This window comes from Glossina fuscipes, unplaced genomic scaffold (assembly GCF_014805625.2).
Source record: "Glossina fuscipes isolate IAEA_lab_2018 unplaced genomic scaffold, Yale_Gfus_2 2, whole genome shotgun sequence".
Taxonomy (NCBI): domain Eukaryota; kingdom Metazoa; phylum Arthropoda; class Insecta; order Diptera; family Glossinidae; genus Glossina; species Glossina fuscipes.
This window is the reverse complement of record NW_023998416.1, coordinates 28,793,335-28,805,923: the sequence shown is the minus strand read 5'-3', so window position 1 is coordinate 28,805,923 and position 12,589 is coordinate 28,793,335.

Here is a 12,589-nt window from a genome sequence, read left to right as displayed (position 1 = left end):
AAGCATAAAATCTCGTACCACTTAACTGGAACAAAAAAAAAAAAAAAAAGGAAAAAAGAAAAGAAAATATTACAAACTATTAATTATATTAATCGTTTAGGTAATCAAATCTATGCTCGATTGTCTTGTTGAAATGAATAAGATTTCGTTTTAGCTTAAGATGACTAAGCATAGTTTAAATTTTATATTAATTAAAGTTAAAGTAAAGCTAAACTTTGGATTCGCCCTAAATTTATTCATCTCATTAATTTTTACTTAGTTTTAAAATAAAATATAATTTTTTTTTACTCCAACAGAAATAAAGAACAGAATTTATATAAAAAAAAAAAAAAAAAAAAAACTTAATTTCATCGCTAAATATTTAACTTTGCACATATGTTTTGTTTGGTAAGTAAAAAACAAAACAAAAAACGTGACTAACTTTACTACTTGCTATGTGTGCATAAAGCATTGGACGTCAACCGGTGATCCGCCAATACATTTTGCTCGCCCACAGAAGATTATGAAGGTATTATTTATTATATCGTTCGCATCGTTTCGTTCGTTATCGATGATAAAGGCAAAAAAAAATATCCATTCCCGTAATATGGGAATTTAACAAGACCAAGTGAAGATAGTATAGTCAGACAAGGTCGACCGTTAAATGTCTTATGTCATTTTACCTAATATAATTAGTTATTCATTTATTCTGTATTTCCATGTAAAGGCATACTTTTCATGGCAAACCGTATATGGAACAGAACGGGCCAGGCAAGCTAGGTGGATTCATATCCAGCAAAATCACCTTTCTTGCGAAATATCTTCTTATCCCCCACTTAACTTCGTCATAAACTATGAAAAACTAAACTTTGTTTCTATTCGAAGGCTTACCTTTCTGGAGAACACTTATACAATGGTATAGTTCTTCGTTGTCCAAATTCTTTTCTTTTTTTTTTTTTCAAAATGCTATTGACGATCAATTTGCCTCACAAACTTTTAAAAATTGCGCCGTTTTGCCATACCAAGGTCAACTTCTTGTAAGAACCTTTATAGAGTGAGGTGGATCAAAAAGTGCTTCTACTTATCAACAATAGCTACAGATTTAACTTGTCGCTTGTAACAATCGGGGGAATCCGCTACAATAATTACATAAAGTAATTAAGCCGACGATATTATCAACAATGAGAAAATAAGTAAATACCAAAAGCTTGATCGACTTATTTTTCATACACTTCTGCACATTTCGTTTATGGGTATTCCAAATATTTGGTGTTAAATGCAAATTAAATTTTTTTAATAAACAAAACTGTCACCTCGACATCGGTTTCGTTTTGAGTGTGCGTTTCCGTCTTACAGCAACGTTGCATGAAGCCGTACTGCAGTACACAGATTTCTTTCCAATTTTCGCTCAAAAAAAAAAACAGTCATTAATAATTGCGTTACAGAGAATGGTTCAACAATCATTTTAGTATGAAAACTGGATTTCTTTTATTAATCCGCATATATGTTATATAAATGCAATAACGTCTTAACGTAATAAAAGGTATTAACAGTGGGCAATATTTGAAAAATTGCCGACCGCTGATGCATATGGTGAACGGTGAAATAGTTGACACAATTAATGGAAACAAACTGAAAAACCCTTTTTAGGTTAAAAGCGAAGCAAATACTTGAAAAAAAATTGAATTAAAATGATTTGAACTGAATTTGGCACGAATTTCGTTTCAATTGATTTATCAAAGTATACAACTTTTGCCTTTTTCTTAAAGGCTATTAAAACGAGAAAACGTGGATTGCTTAGAAACACACACACACACACACACACACACACACACACACACACATACATACATACACACAAAGTTACACACATTTGCACACTTGCATTCATTTGGTGTAAAAGTTAAAGGCATTCATCATAACGGTCTAAATAGTTGAAAAGCTTACAATCAACATTCAACTTGTGGGTTAAATGTTAAAGACATTATCTTCTCTATCTTACGTATTCGTTTGTGTGTATGAATGAATGTACTTTTGTGTATGCGTGTATATATTTTACAGAATATTGCTACTCCGGGTGCATTAAGGTGTCAAAAATGAAATGAAAAACCATTATTTGGCTTTGAAGCTTAACAAATATTGCCACTAGACCTCCTATAAGCTTTAAGTGAGTTTTTCTGTTAATCACTGTACATTGGCCGGTCGATTAAGTAAAACCAACTTTTTGCTTTAATTACCATAATAAACCTAAATTAAAATTTTTTATTTGGCCAGTAGGTCAGCCATTAAATAAATATTTTATCTAAATTCACAAATAGGGTTTTGAAAAGATAACGTTACACGAAGAGTGATCGTGAAGCTCGTCTAAACCAATCTCTTTTTAATAGGCCAAAATACAAGAATGTCTCAAATTTCATAAAAATTTGTTGAAAATTTTCGTCCTGTATGCAGACAGATGGCAGTTCAGGTAGAAATCAATTTAGAATACGATACTCGGTTAATTAATTAATACACGTTGGAGTTGAAATGAACTTGAGTACACCTATCCGTTACGTACATTCACAGAAATTTAATATACCCTTACGAAGTGTAGATTGTAATTATTGCTTAGTATTTTCTAAACATTAAAATCTTAATTGTTTACAATCGCTTTAGCACAGTCACCCATTTGGTAAGCCAATGGCCTTTGTTGACCTATTCATTTTAAGAAGACATATTGAAGGTATATCTCCAAAGCGAATATAAAATTATTACTTGTTTTCATATAACATTAGGTACAATTTGTACTAAATTTCAGATTTCAGTCAGAGTTTAGAGTATCAACTTCATCTATATTAGCCATGTTAGTGAGATCTACTCCACATTTAAGCTGCTATTCACAGAAAAACTGGCAAGTCTTAGATTTGAATAATGGATCTTAACTGAGTTCTTTTACCAACAAACAGCCATATGTGTGTCAAAATTTGTTTTTTATACATTGCATGCGAGCGTCGATCCGATTGAGCGGATGAATAGACAGGGATCGCAACTACCTACCAAGCCAGTGTTCGCTGGTGCAAATATTAAGCTCGGTAAAGGTTACTTCAGTCGTAGCTATAGTGAGTGTTCAGTCGGTACAAGCATAACGTATAACGATTGGGCACATGCCCACTAAGTTTCCGGGCACTTCTTTATTTCTTTCTCCTTCCTCAACTCATTCTGACCGTCACCGCACTAGAAGGACAAATGACATCTGCTGAGGGATTGATCATATTAAAAACAATAAGTCTGTTCCTCAGATCCGCCTATCATAGTTGAACTCATACTATTTGAATTTCTTTAGTACAGGAAAATCTCAATAGGAAAAGATATTGAAAGACTAGACGAAGAACAGAACGAAAATTAGCCTATGATGTTTTAGCGCTTAAGTTGTCTTACGTATTTTCTGATTTTCGAAACCAAAAATCGCTTCTTAAAAACACCTATGATATACTTTCATTTTTACTATTTTTAACCGTTAACTAGCTCACTCCATCCGTTTTCATTATAATACGTACAGTATTATCAAGACTTCTTTAGCCTTTCGGAAAGGTTGGAGAAGAACTTATGGATTGTATCGCATTGTCGGACTATATCAGCGCTGAACAAGAAAAAATTTTACTTACTTGAACTTTGCGCATTGAATTTCTTCGTACATACAAGATAAAACTCACGCAAAAGCTGAACCGTTGAAACTTTCTTCTCATCCGCTGAAAAATAGAAAGACTTTAACTATTTTAATCAAAAAATTATCTTCAATGATAAGCAAATGTTTATCTGATCAAAGTTGGTGAGCCATGAAAGCATCATTGGAGATTTTTAATTCAAATTTTAAATTTATGTCAGGCCATTAATCATTGTTTTAAAGATAAATCAGCAAAAATTTCATTTTTCAATTCAAGTCGATAAACGTGGCCGAATAATAGTCAAGTGGAAGGAATAGAAAATATCCAACTTTTATTTACAATAAATAAAAATACTATAACGAATCATAGACCACCGTTCAATAACCTACACTCTCCTACAGTTATCATGACAGTTATTACATACAGTTATTATTCAGAATAAGGCTTTGTATGGGAGGCGGTCGAAAATGTGACCCGAGCTGAACCATTTTCACGGCAGTGTACGGAATTTTTATTACAATATCTTAAAAATTTACGACCGGTAGATGGAACACAACAATACAAGATGGGCAGGCGGACTCACGGACAGACAAGCTTAGATTCAGATTCTGAAAGTGATTCTAAATCGATCAGTATAAAAAATGGTGCTCCTTTCTCAACTTGCACTGGGCGTTGTATACATTCCCATAAACTTAATATACTCGTGTACCACAAGTGACGTAAGCTGTACCAAAACTTAAACTTTTACTATCAACATATGTGTTTTATATTTTATAAAACAGCAATTAACTCCCGCTGTACTGACGCTTTGGCGTCTCTCTTGAACATAAATAGAAGGTGTTCTGTGTTTTGTACACAAAGCAAATCGTTGATAAGCCGCATTTACTTTTAAAAGAAGTAGTTAAACGAAAAGCTTCATATATATATATAAATATATTTTCTTTTTTTTTTTGTAAAGTTCAGGAGTTCACTTGAAACTATTGATTAAAATTTATTACAAGAAAAAAGTTTAGGCAAACAACGAGATAAGGAAGAAATTTGTTGGCGAGAGGTAGTAATAATTGATAATTAAAGCATTAGTGCTATTAACACAACTTGCAAGTCACTAAATACCAAAAATTGCTACAACGAAAAGAACAGCAACAAACCGCAAGTAAAGTATTAAATGTGTAAATTACACTTACATGGTATTAGAAAATTATTCCTTTCTTCTCTTTCGTATTCAATATTAACAGGAAAGCAAAATAAAAGACTTAAGAAAGAAACTTGAACTTTTCCGAACAATAAGTTTTTTATTTATTTATTTTTTTTTTATAATAGAACATATAGTCGTTGTTGTTGTTGTTCTTGTTTTTCGATATTATAAAGACATGAGTGCAGTGTCTAACAATACGCACACACATACACACACACACACACACATAGGCTTACTTAAGCTACTTAATAGGAAACAATTTCATGAAAAGGTTCTCCTCTTTCGACGAATCGTTAGCGCGCAACAACAACAACAGCAACAACAACAAAAAGAACAACAACATTAAGCAAATGTCAAGATTGAGTCGAAAGATTGCATGCGAACATGTGTTTGAACATCCATCAACATGTCAAGCGTATCAAGGAAATACCCAGAATACAATATAATGGAATAACTTATTTGTCGTGCATATACATATTATATATATATGTATATATAAACACTTACACATGCATACATTTTTACTTGCATAATGCATGTTTTTATTAATATTTATTTGTATTTATTTTATTACCTAAACTAAGGTAAGCTAACCGTCAAAGCGGGCGTTTAAAACATCAAAATGTAAAGAATACATAGATAGATAGATAGATAGATAGATAGATAGATAGATAGATATATAGATAGATAGATAGATAGATGGAAAGACAGTTAAATGAATGACTTGATTTTCAAGTTATTTTCCAAGATGTTCTTGATGTGAACACAATTTCACTATAAACTACTGTTATTAAGTAAAGATTTCCTCTGGTGTCCGGCAAACATTTAATTTTTTCACTTCTTGCTACGGCTGCGACTTCATTTGCTTGCATATAGAACACAACCAGTTTAGCTTTGAATTATTTTATAGATTTCACCGATTTTATAAAGCTACTCAACGTCTTAACGAAATGGACAACATTGTCAGAATTAGTGTAAAATTTATGGAATATTTTAAATGACAGACAGTTTAGCTTATGGCTTATGTTGTTGTTCTTCGCGCTATATTGTATTTGTTGCTATTTAAAGAAATTATAATTGCGAAGATAAAGCAAATTTAAAACAAGCTGACGGAATGCTTTAAAGTATTCATTAAACCCAATTACTATGTATGCTAAATAACTATAAGCTGTTAGCGAGCGGCCAATTCCACTAACGCAATGGAAAGTGGTTCGTGGATGTTCTTTCTTCTTCGCCATGCAAAGCGTTTTCATTTTCTCTTAAAGATAAAAATGAATTCTTTTCCTTTTTTCTTCTTTTGTTTTTTTTTTTTATTCTTTCTCTTCTTTCTCATATAAGCAGTTTACAAACAAAACTTCATAAACTAGTGTAAGAAGTAAATAGAGACTGAGAGAGAGAGAGAAAATTTGTTGTATTTTAATTTCTTTATTAATTCAATTTAACAACAAATGTTTTGATGTGATGACTTTTGTTGTTTGTTGTTGTTGTTATATTGTCGGTGGGGTATTAAAGTGTGACCCAATTTTTGTAATTGTCATGGTTGTTCTTCTGCTTCTTCTCCAACTGCACTAAATTCAATGGCAATTAATTGAAACTAGTTTTAAACGACATATGTACCTTAAGCTAAAATTGTGTGAATAGAATTTTACCTAATTTTTCTTGAAAGAAAAAATAATTTAAAAACAAAAAGTATCTTAACAGATACGTATATAAATTATCACTGATCAGAAAAAATTTATAACGCCTTGCGGCTGTATGTCGGTTGCTTGAGTAAATTTTTATAAAGCAAGTGTGAAGCGTGAAATTGTTAAAAGGTCTTCGTCGTGCCAACCAAATAACACTAAAAATTTTAAATTATGCTATTAAATTATGCTCTGATTCGTACGGTTGTCTCATCATTATAACGGTACTTATTATTGCAGCACTCTGTAAAACAAAATAAGTTATAATAGTTACGCGTTGAATAGCTTGCAATGCGGCTTAGCGGCAGCGGCAACAGCTAGACAAAGAAGAACTTGCGCGGTAAGTAAAATGAAAATTTTTCACATTTAAAACGCTTGACTAAATTAGTTGTTGAAAATTGTGCACATAAAAAGAAAAACAAGAATTTATCTAATGCCGTCGTCACAGTCACGAATGTATAGACAAATTTTTTTACCATTTCAAATGTCATTGTTGTCGAAGGCGGCTGCTTACGTACGCCAAGCAAAGGCAAGCAATTATGCGAATTTTTCTGTGAATGCACGCCTGTGTATGTATGTGTGCGAATTTACCAAAAGTAAGTTTTAATGAGTACCGCGGCTGTTGTATACATTTTCCGTGCTCCAGAAATTTAAATAATTTTGTTCGCGATTGTTTACATCACTAAGTGTGACTATACGCGCGTCCAAAAAGTACCAGGAATTGACAAAATTTCGGTCTTTAGGGCAAATTTGCATAGCCAACCTTTTTAGAAAGACAAAAGCAATCTAGAAGAGCAAAATAGTTAGTTAAGCACAGACGTTGGAGTTGATTAATTGCCCTTTCAATTCTGGGAAATATTGGCAGCAAGTCAATATCCTTTATGTAGACTACAACTTCAATTTTCTTTGTATTTTATAAGTGGGTCATTACAGTTTCTTTGCGTACCGCAAACGATTGATCAAAAATTCCTCGGACAGCTACTGTTCTTATTCCTCCAGTAATTTTTTGGGTTTTTGTCGATAATTTCATTACAAATGGAGGAGTGATACGTTTCCAAGTCTTTTAAAACTTTCGCTATTCGCTTTGCTCCAGTCATTTTCAACATCCGTATGTACTTTCCATTAAAATGAATACTTTAAACGTTTTAAAGCTGCTTCTACAGTGAATTCCATTGAAAGCACAGAATAGCAGGTAATTATTCTCTAATCGTTTTGCAACTAATATAATAATACTTTACGGGGTTTTTTTCAAGCTTGTGTCTGCGCGTTATAAGGGTATTGAAAAAAAAAATTAAAATTTGATGCACTACAATATTAGGTAGGCGTGGTCAGTTTTTTTTTCGATTTTCATTAAGGTACATTTATCTGCTATAGTTTATGAGTAATAAGCAAAAAACAATTTTTTGAAAAACAGAGACGATCTCAGTTTACGTGGTGCTGTGGGCATGTCCTTCGGCCTATTTTCAATGCTCACCCACATGCAAGAAATTTCGAAATTTCTATCCATTCTTTGCGGCCAGGGGACTGTTCACAAGAGACATTATACAAATGCGTAAATGGACAGTAGGACGGACTGATGTTCTTAAAGCGTTTCAAAACTGGATGCTGATCAAGAATGTACATTTGTAATGTGATTTCTGCAAATCGTTTAAAAAGCTCAATACTTTTCAGACTTTCTAGCAATTGCTATCACAAGCCTTTTAATGTGTTACAAGGCTTGCAAATTTACATTCTGATGTTACCATTGTGACCTTTTCTTTGTCTTAGGGGAAAACCAAGAACATTTAAACATATCACACAGAGGTCATCTTCTTGCTTGTAATTTAAGGTTTTTCCTTTTCATTCATTTTGCCTAAAAGCAAAATTTATAACAAGAAAAAAAAATTGTGTTAAATGCTGTACGAATTCTTGACAGTGCTCAACAACAATTACATTTGCGGAAGAAAAAACCGCAAAAAGACAAAAAATGCGACATAACCCACATTTTAATAATACGTACATAGATACGTTTGTGCTTGTGTTTATATAGTTATAACGAGTAAAATTATGTCAAGAGTATCGCGTTCGTTGCATTAACACACAAACAAAAAATTATAACAAAATATGCTTAAAATTCTTTGCATAAAATGTTTGCAATCTAAGATGACATAAAACCGTAGAAAAGAAAAGAAACCATACAAATGGTCTACAAAACTCTCTAATAACCTAAATATTTATTTAACCCACATTTCTCATTCCTAAGAAATATTGCTATCGTAACCTTATGATAAGATATTAGATTACTTTTACATGTGATCTTGTCTTTTGTAAGGCATCTTTAATGTAACTTAAGGCATAAACATCTTAACCTAGACAACATTGTCAACTTTCTTGCTCTAAGAAATATTGAGCTTTTGCAGAAAACAAAAAAAAAAAAAAAACATGAATTTAATTTGCTTTTTCAATATCCACACCTAATTTGTGCTATTGTCAAATGTTTATCGTTTATTTAAAAAGTTTGTTAAAAAGTTTGTGTCCTAAGTCTTTCCACTATGAGTGATGTATGTTGTGGGGTCTTCTAATACTTATTATTTCTCTTTGTCACGAATTTGAGGCGTGTCAAAGTTATGAAAAAAATATATATTTAACTAATTAATTTGTTTGGCATACAAATAAACAAAAAAACAAGTAAAAAAATTACATTCGGTTGTGACCGCATTTTTTATCCCCATCGCCGTTATCCCAAAAAGACGAAAAAAGTAAAAAAATTAAAATTTCATGTTCTACGATATGGAGTGGGCGCTGCTGATTTTTTCTCTTTTCAAAACAAAAGTTTCTGTCGCATAGGCATGTGGGTGCTGTAGGCGTGTCCTTGGGAAAGTTTACATCAATTCTTAATTGTTTCGCAAATTCGTAGGCGATCTATTCATTTTCGCTAATGGGAGAATGTTTATCACAAGGACTACACAGGTGCGCGGACAGACAGAGGGACAGACAGACATGTTTATGTGCATTCTACGTTTGATATTGATCGAGAATTTATATACTTTATGGCGTTTTTGAAGCTTCTTTCTGCTTGTTATAAAGGTAGCGAAAAAAAATTAAATTTTGATACGCTATAACATTAGGTAGACATGGTTAATTTTTTCCCTTTCTATACAGGTACTACAGCATCGCCTATAGAAGGCGCGTTTAAATTTATCGACTATTGTTTATGAGTAATAATCGAGAGCGCATGATTTTATTCCTTTTGGAAAACGGAGACGTTTGCAGTTTACATCGTACCGTGAGCGTGTCCTCCGACAGATTTGGCCCATTTTCAATCACCACCTGCTTGCAAGAACTTTCAATGTCAGATGCCAAATTTGAGATCGATAGCTTCATTTTGCAGCAGACATTACAAAGACGGACAGACGGACATGCCTAAATCGATTTAGAATTTGATGCTGATTAAGGATGTATATACTTTGTGGGGTCTCTGATGCTTCCTTCTGGGCATTGCAAGCGTATTGATAATCCTATATATTCACTTTTTGCCGTTCAAACAAATTTCTTCGTGAATTCATTCATTCATTTATTTCTTTTCAAATTTATTGTCACTAACAGATAAAAGTATCGAAAATAATTATTCGAAAACAATTCAGAGACGGTACAAAGCGTACATACTCTTTATTATTTTGAAAACCGTGGAAGACCTTGCCCCAAAGTACTAAACGGGGACCATGTCTTCTTCCACAAGCAAAAAAGTTGGTTTTTTTGCTCACTTCTCACAAACTACGATAAAAACAAAAATTCAAATTTTCACATAAGATTTTATGCATAACCCAAAAGCAGCTGTATAAAGTGTGGATTGCATTGCCCACCCGCACGCTTGTTCATCCCATGGAACATCTTGTTAAAAAATCCATGATCGGAAGGTTAACTCAACTTTTTTTCCATACATTTTTAATTGTTGGTCATAGATCAAGTTTAAAAACGCCCATAGCTTCATAACAGGAACCGATCTCGGCTTTTGTCAGTACCCGCTCAAACTTATTATTTTGTTGCGTGGAGGCGATTTTAGAAATTGGCTGCTGACATTGCCAAAGTGTTATTTTTTCTATATGCACTGGTCCATTAATTGCCATTGCTGCCAAATTCTTCAAACATCCTTCTTTAAATATGTGGACTTATCCGTCATAATTTTTTTTAAGATTCTAAACAAAACTATTCGGGTACCTTGTGGTGAATATGTTATTCTTTAGGTATTTTAAGCGTTGATCAAGAGGTTCGCTTGCTTTTAATAAGGGAGGCGTCCTTACTTTACATCTCACTCCGTTGTCTTTTGACTGATTTAGTCCATTTTCAAGCTGGATGCAACGACCTCCAGCAATTCTGCTAGGTTTGAAACCAATCAGTAAACTATTACCGCAAGCATGACACAGACGGATATGCATAGATCAATTCAGATGTTGTTATTGATCGAGGATACTTATATACTTAGGAACTTGGATCAGAAACTAAATGTCCTGAACGTCTTAACATAACAAGTGTACCCGAACCCTTCGGTAGTGTATATAAGGAAAGACAAACAGTTACAAAATCATAAAAGTTTCCATAATTTCCAGAAGAAAGTACACTTTGATAGCTAGTAAAAGAAATCATACCTTCTTTGGTCATTGAGTAGTCACATTATTTTGCACTTACGGTATCTGAAGGGTCAACATACCGCAAAGGTCTGCTCTCAGCAAAAGCAAAGATGGCACATTCACGTATATTTAGTCTATATATCTAGAATTTATTTGCAGTCATAACTTTTGCTAAAACAATTACATTAAATTTTTTCAATCGCTTCTCTATTTTTTTTTTAAGACACTGTGTTTACTTCACTCTTTCCTCTGACATGTGAACAAAAGTAAAATTTCTGTTTCAAATAATACGATGATCTTATGAGTATTATAGCGAAAACTTTGAAGCTATGTGCATTTGACGCTGCAAAGAATAAAAATCATGCGGTCATCTTGTTCTTAATTGTAACGAAAACGACCTCATTTACGATATAGGAAGACTAGTATAAGAGTAGTATTTAAGAAAGGAAATCCAAAAATCCCATAACTACGAAAACTAGTTAGAAATATTAACACTTCCTTGCACATGCCGTTAAGTGTTGCTTGACAAGAGGCAGGGAGAGCAGGGCGCATTGAACAACTTGCCCACACATTCATACGCACTCATAGCTGACTTCACTTCGCTTCAGTTGCTTCATTTATCAGTTGTTCTGGTTTTTAAGTTTCTAAAGAGGGAGAAAATACTATGGCAGGCTTGTCTTATGCGTACCACACATACACATGAAATATATTTAGTTAATCAGTGTATATTTCTTTTGCTTTTATTTTCTATTGAACAATGTTTTTCTTCACTTTTCATTGGCATTAATAACCGTAACTGCTTTGACTAAACAACAAGTAAGACAGTTATGTTCGGCCCGCACCGAATCTCGCATACTCACCACCATTACAATTTTTGGCGCACCATCATGTTCATGTAATAAAATAGGGAATTGGAAAGGAAAAACAGGAAAAAAGCAAGTGAAAACGTTGTATTAGGTCAAGGTCGACTCTTAAATACACCACTTTGTTTATAGTAACCAACAGTCTTATGCACAAGAGTAATTTTTTACACACCAACCCCAGAATATCTCTCCTTTTTTATATCTGTTTTCACATGAAAGCCGTTATATACAAGAATCCGAATTTTGGGCCCAAGTGGCCTATATGCAGTAATCTGCTAGGAATTTTTAGTGGTTTTTGATTTCTTTGTTTAGTTCTCAAACGCATTTTTCAATTTTGGTTGTCCGATTAACATTTCTACCTTTATCCAAATGTCTTATATGTGGCATCTCTTAAAAGCAAGAGCCACTATCCACCCTTAAACGCCGTATACCACATTACAGTTATTCATATAACGATTTTTCAATATAAAGCATTATGCGGGAAGTGGTCGAAAAAGTAGCCCGAATCGATCCATTTAAATAGCGTTCTTCCTTGATCCAAAATTTCACGGTGTGCCAAACTTCATCTAAATACATTAAAAATTGCAACCTTCTAATCCTCTTTGATCCCAAAGGTATT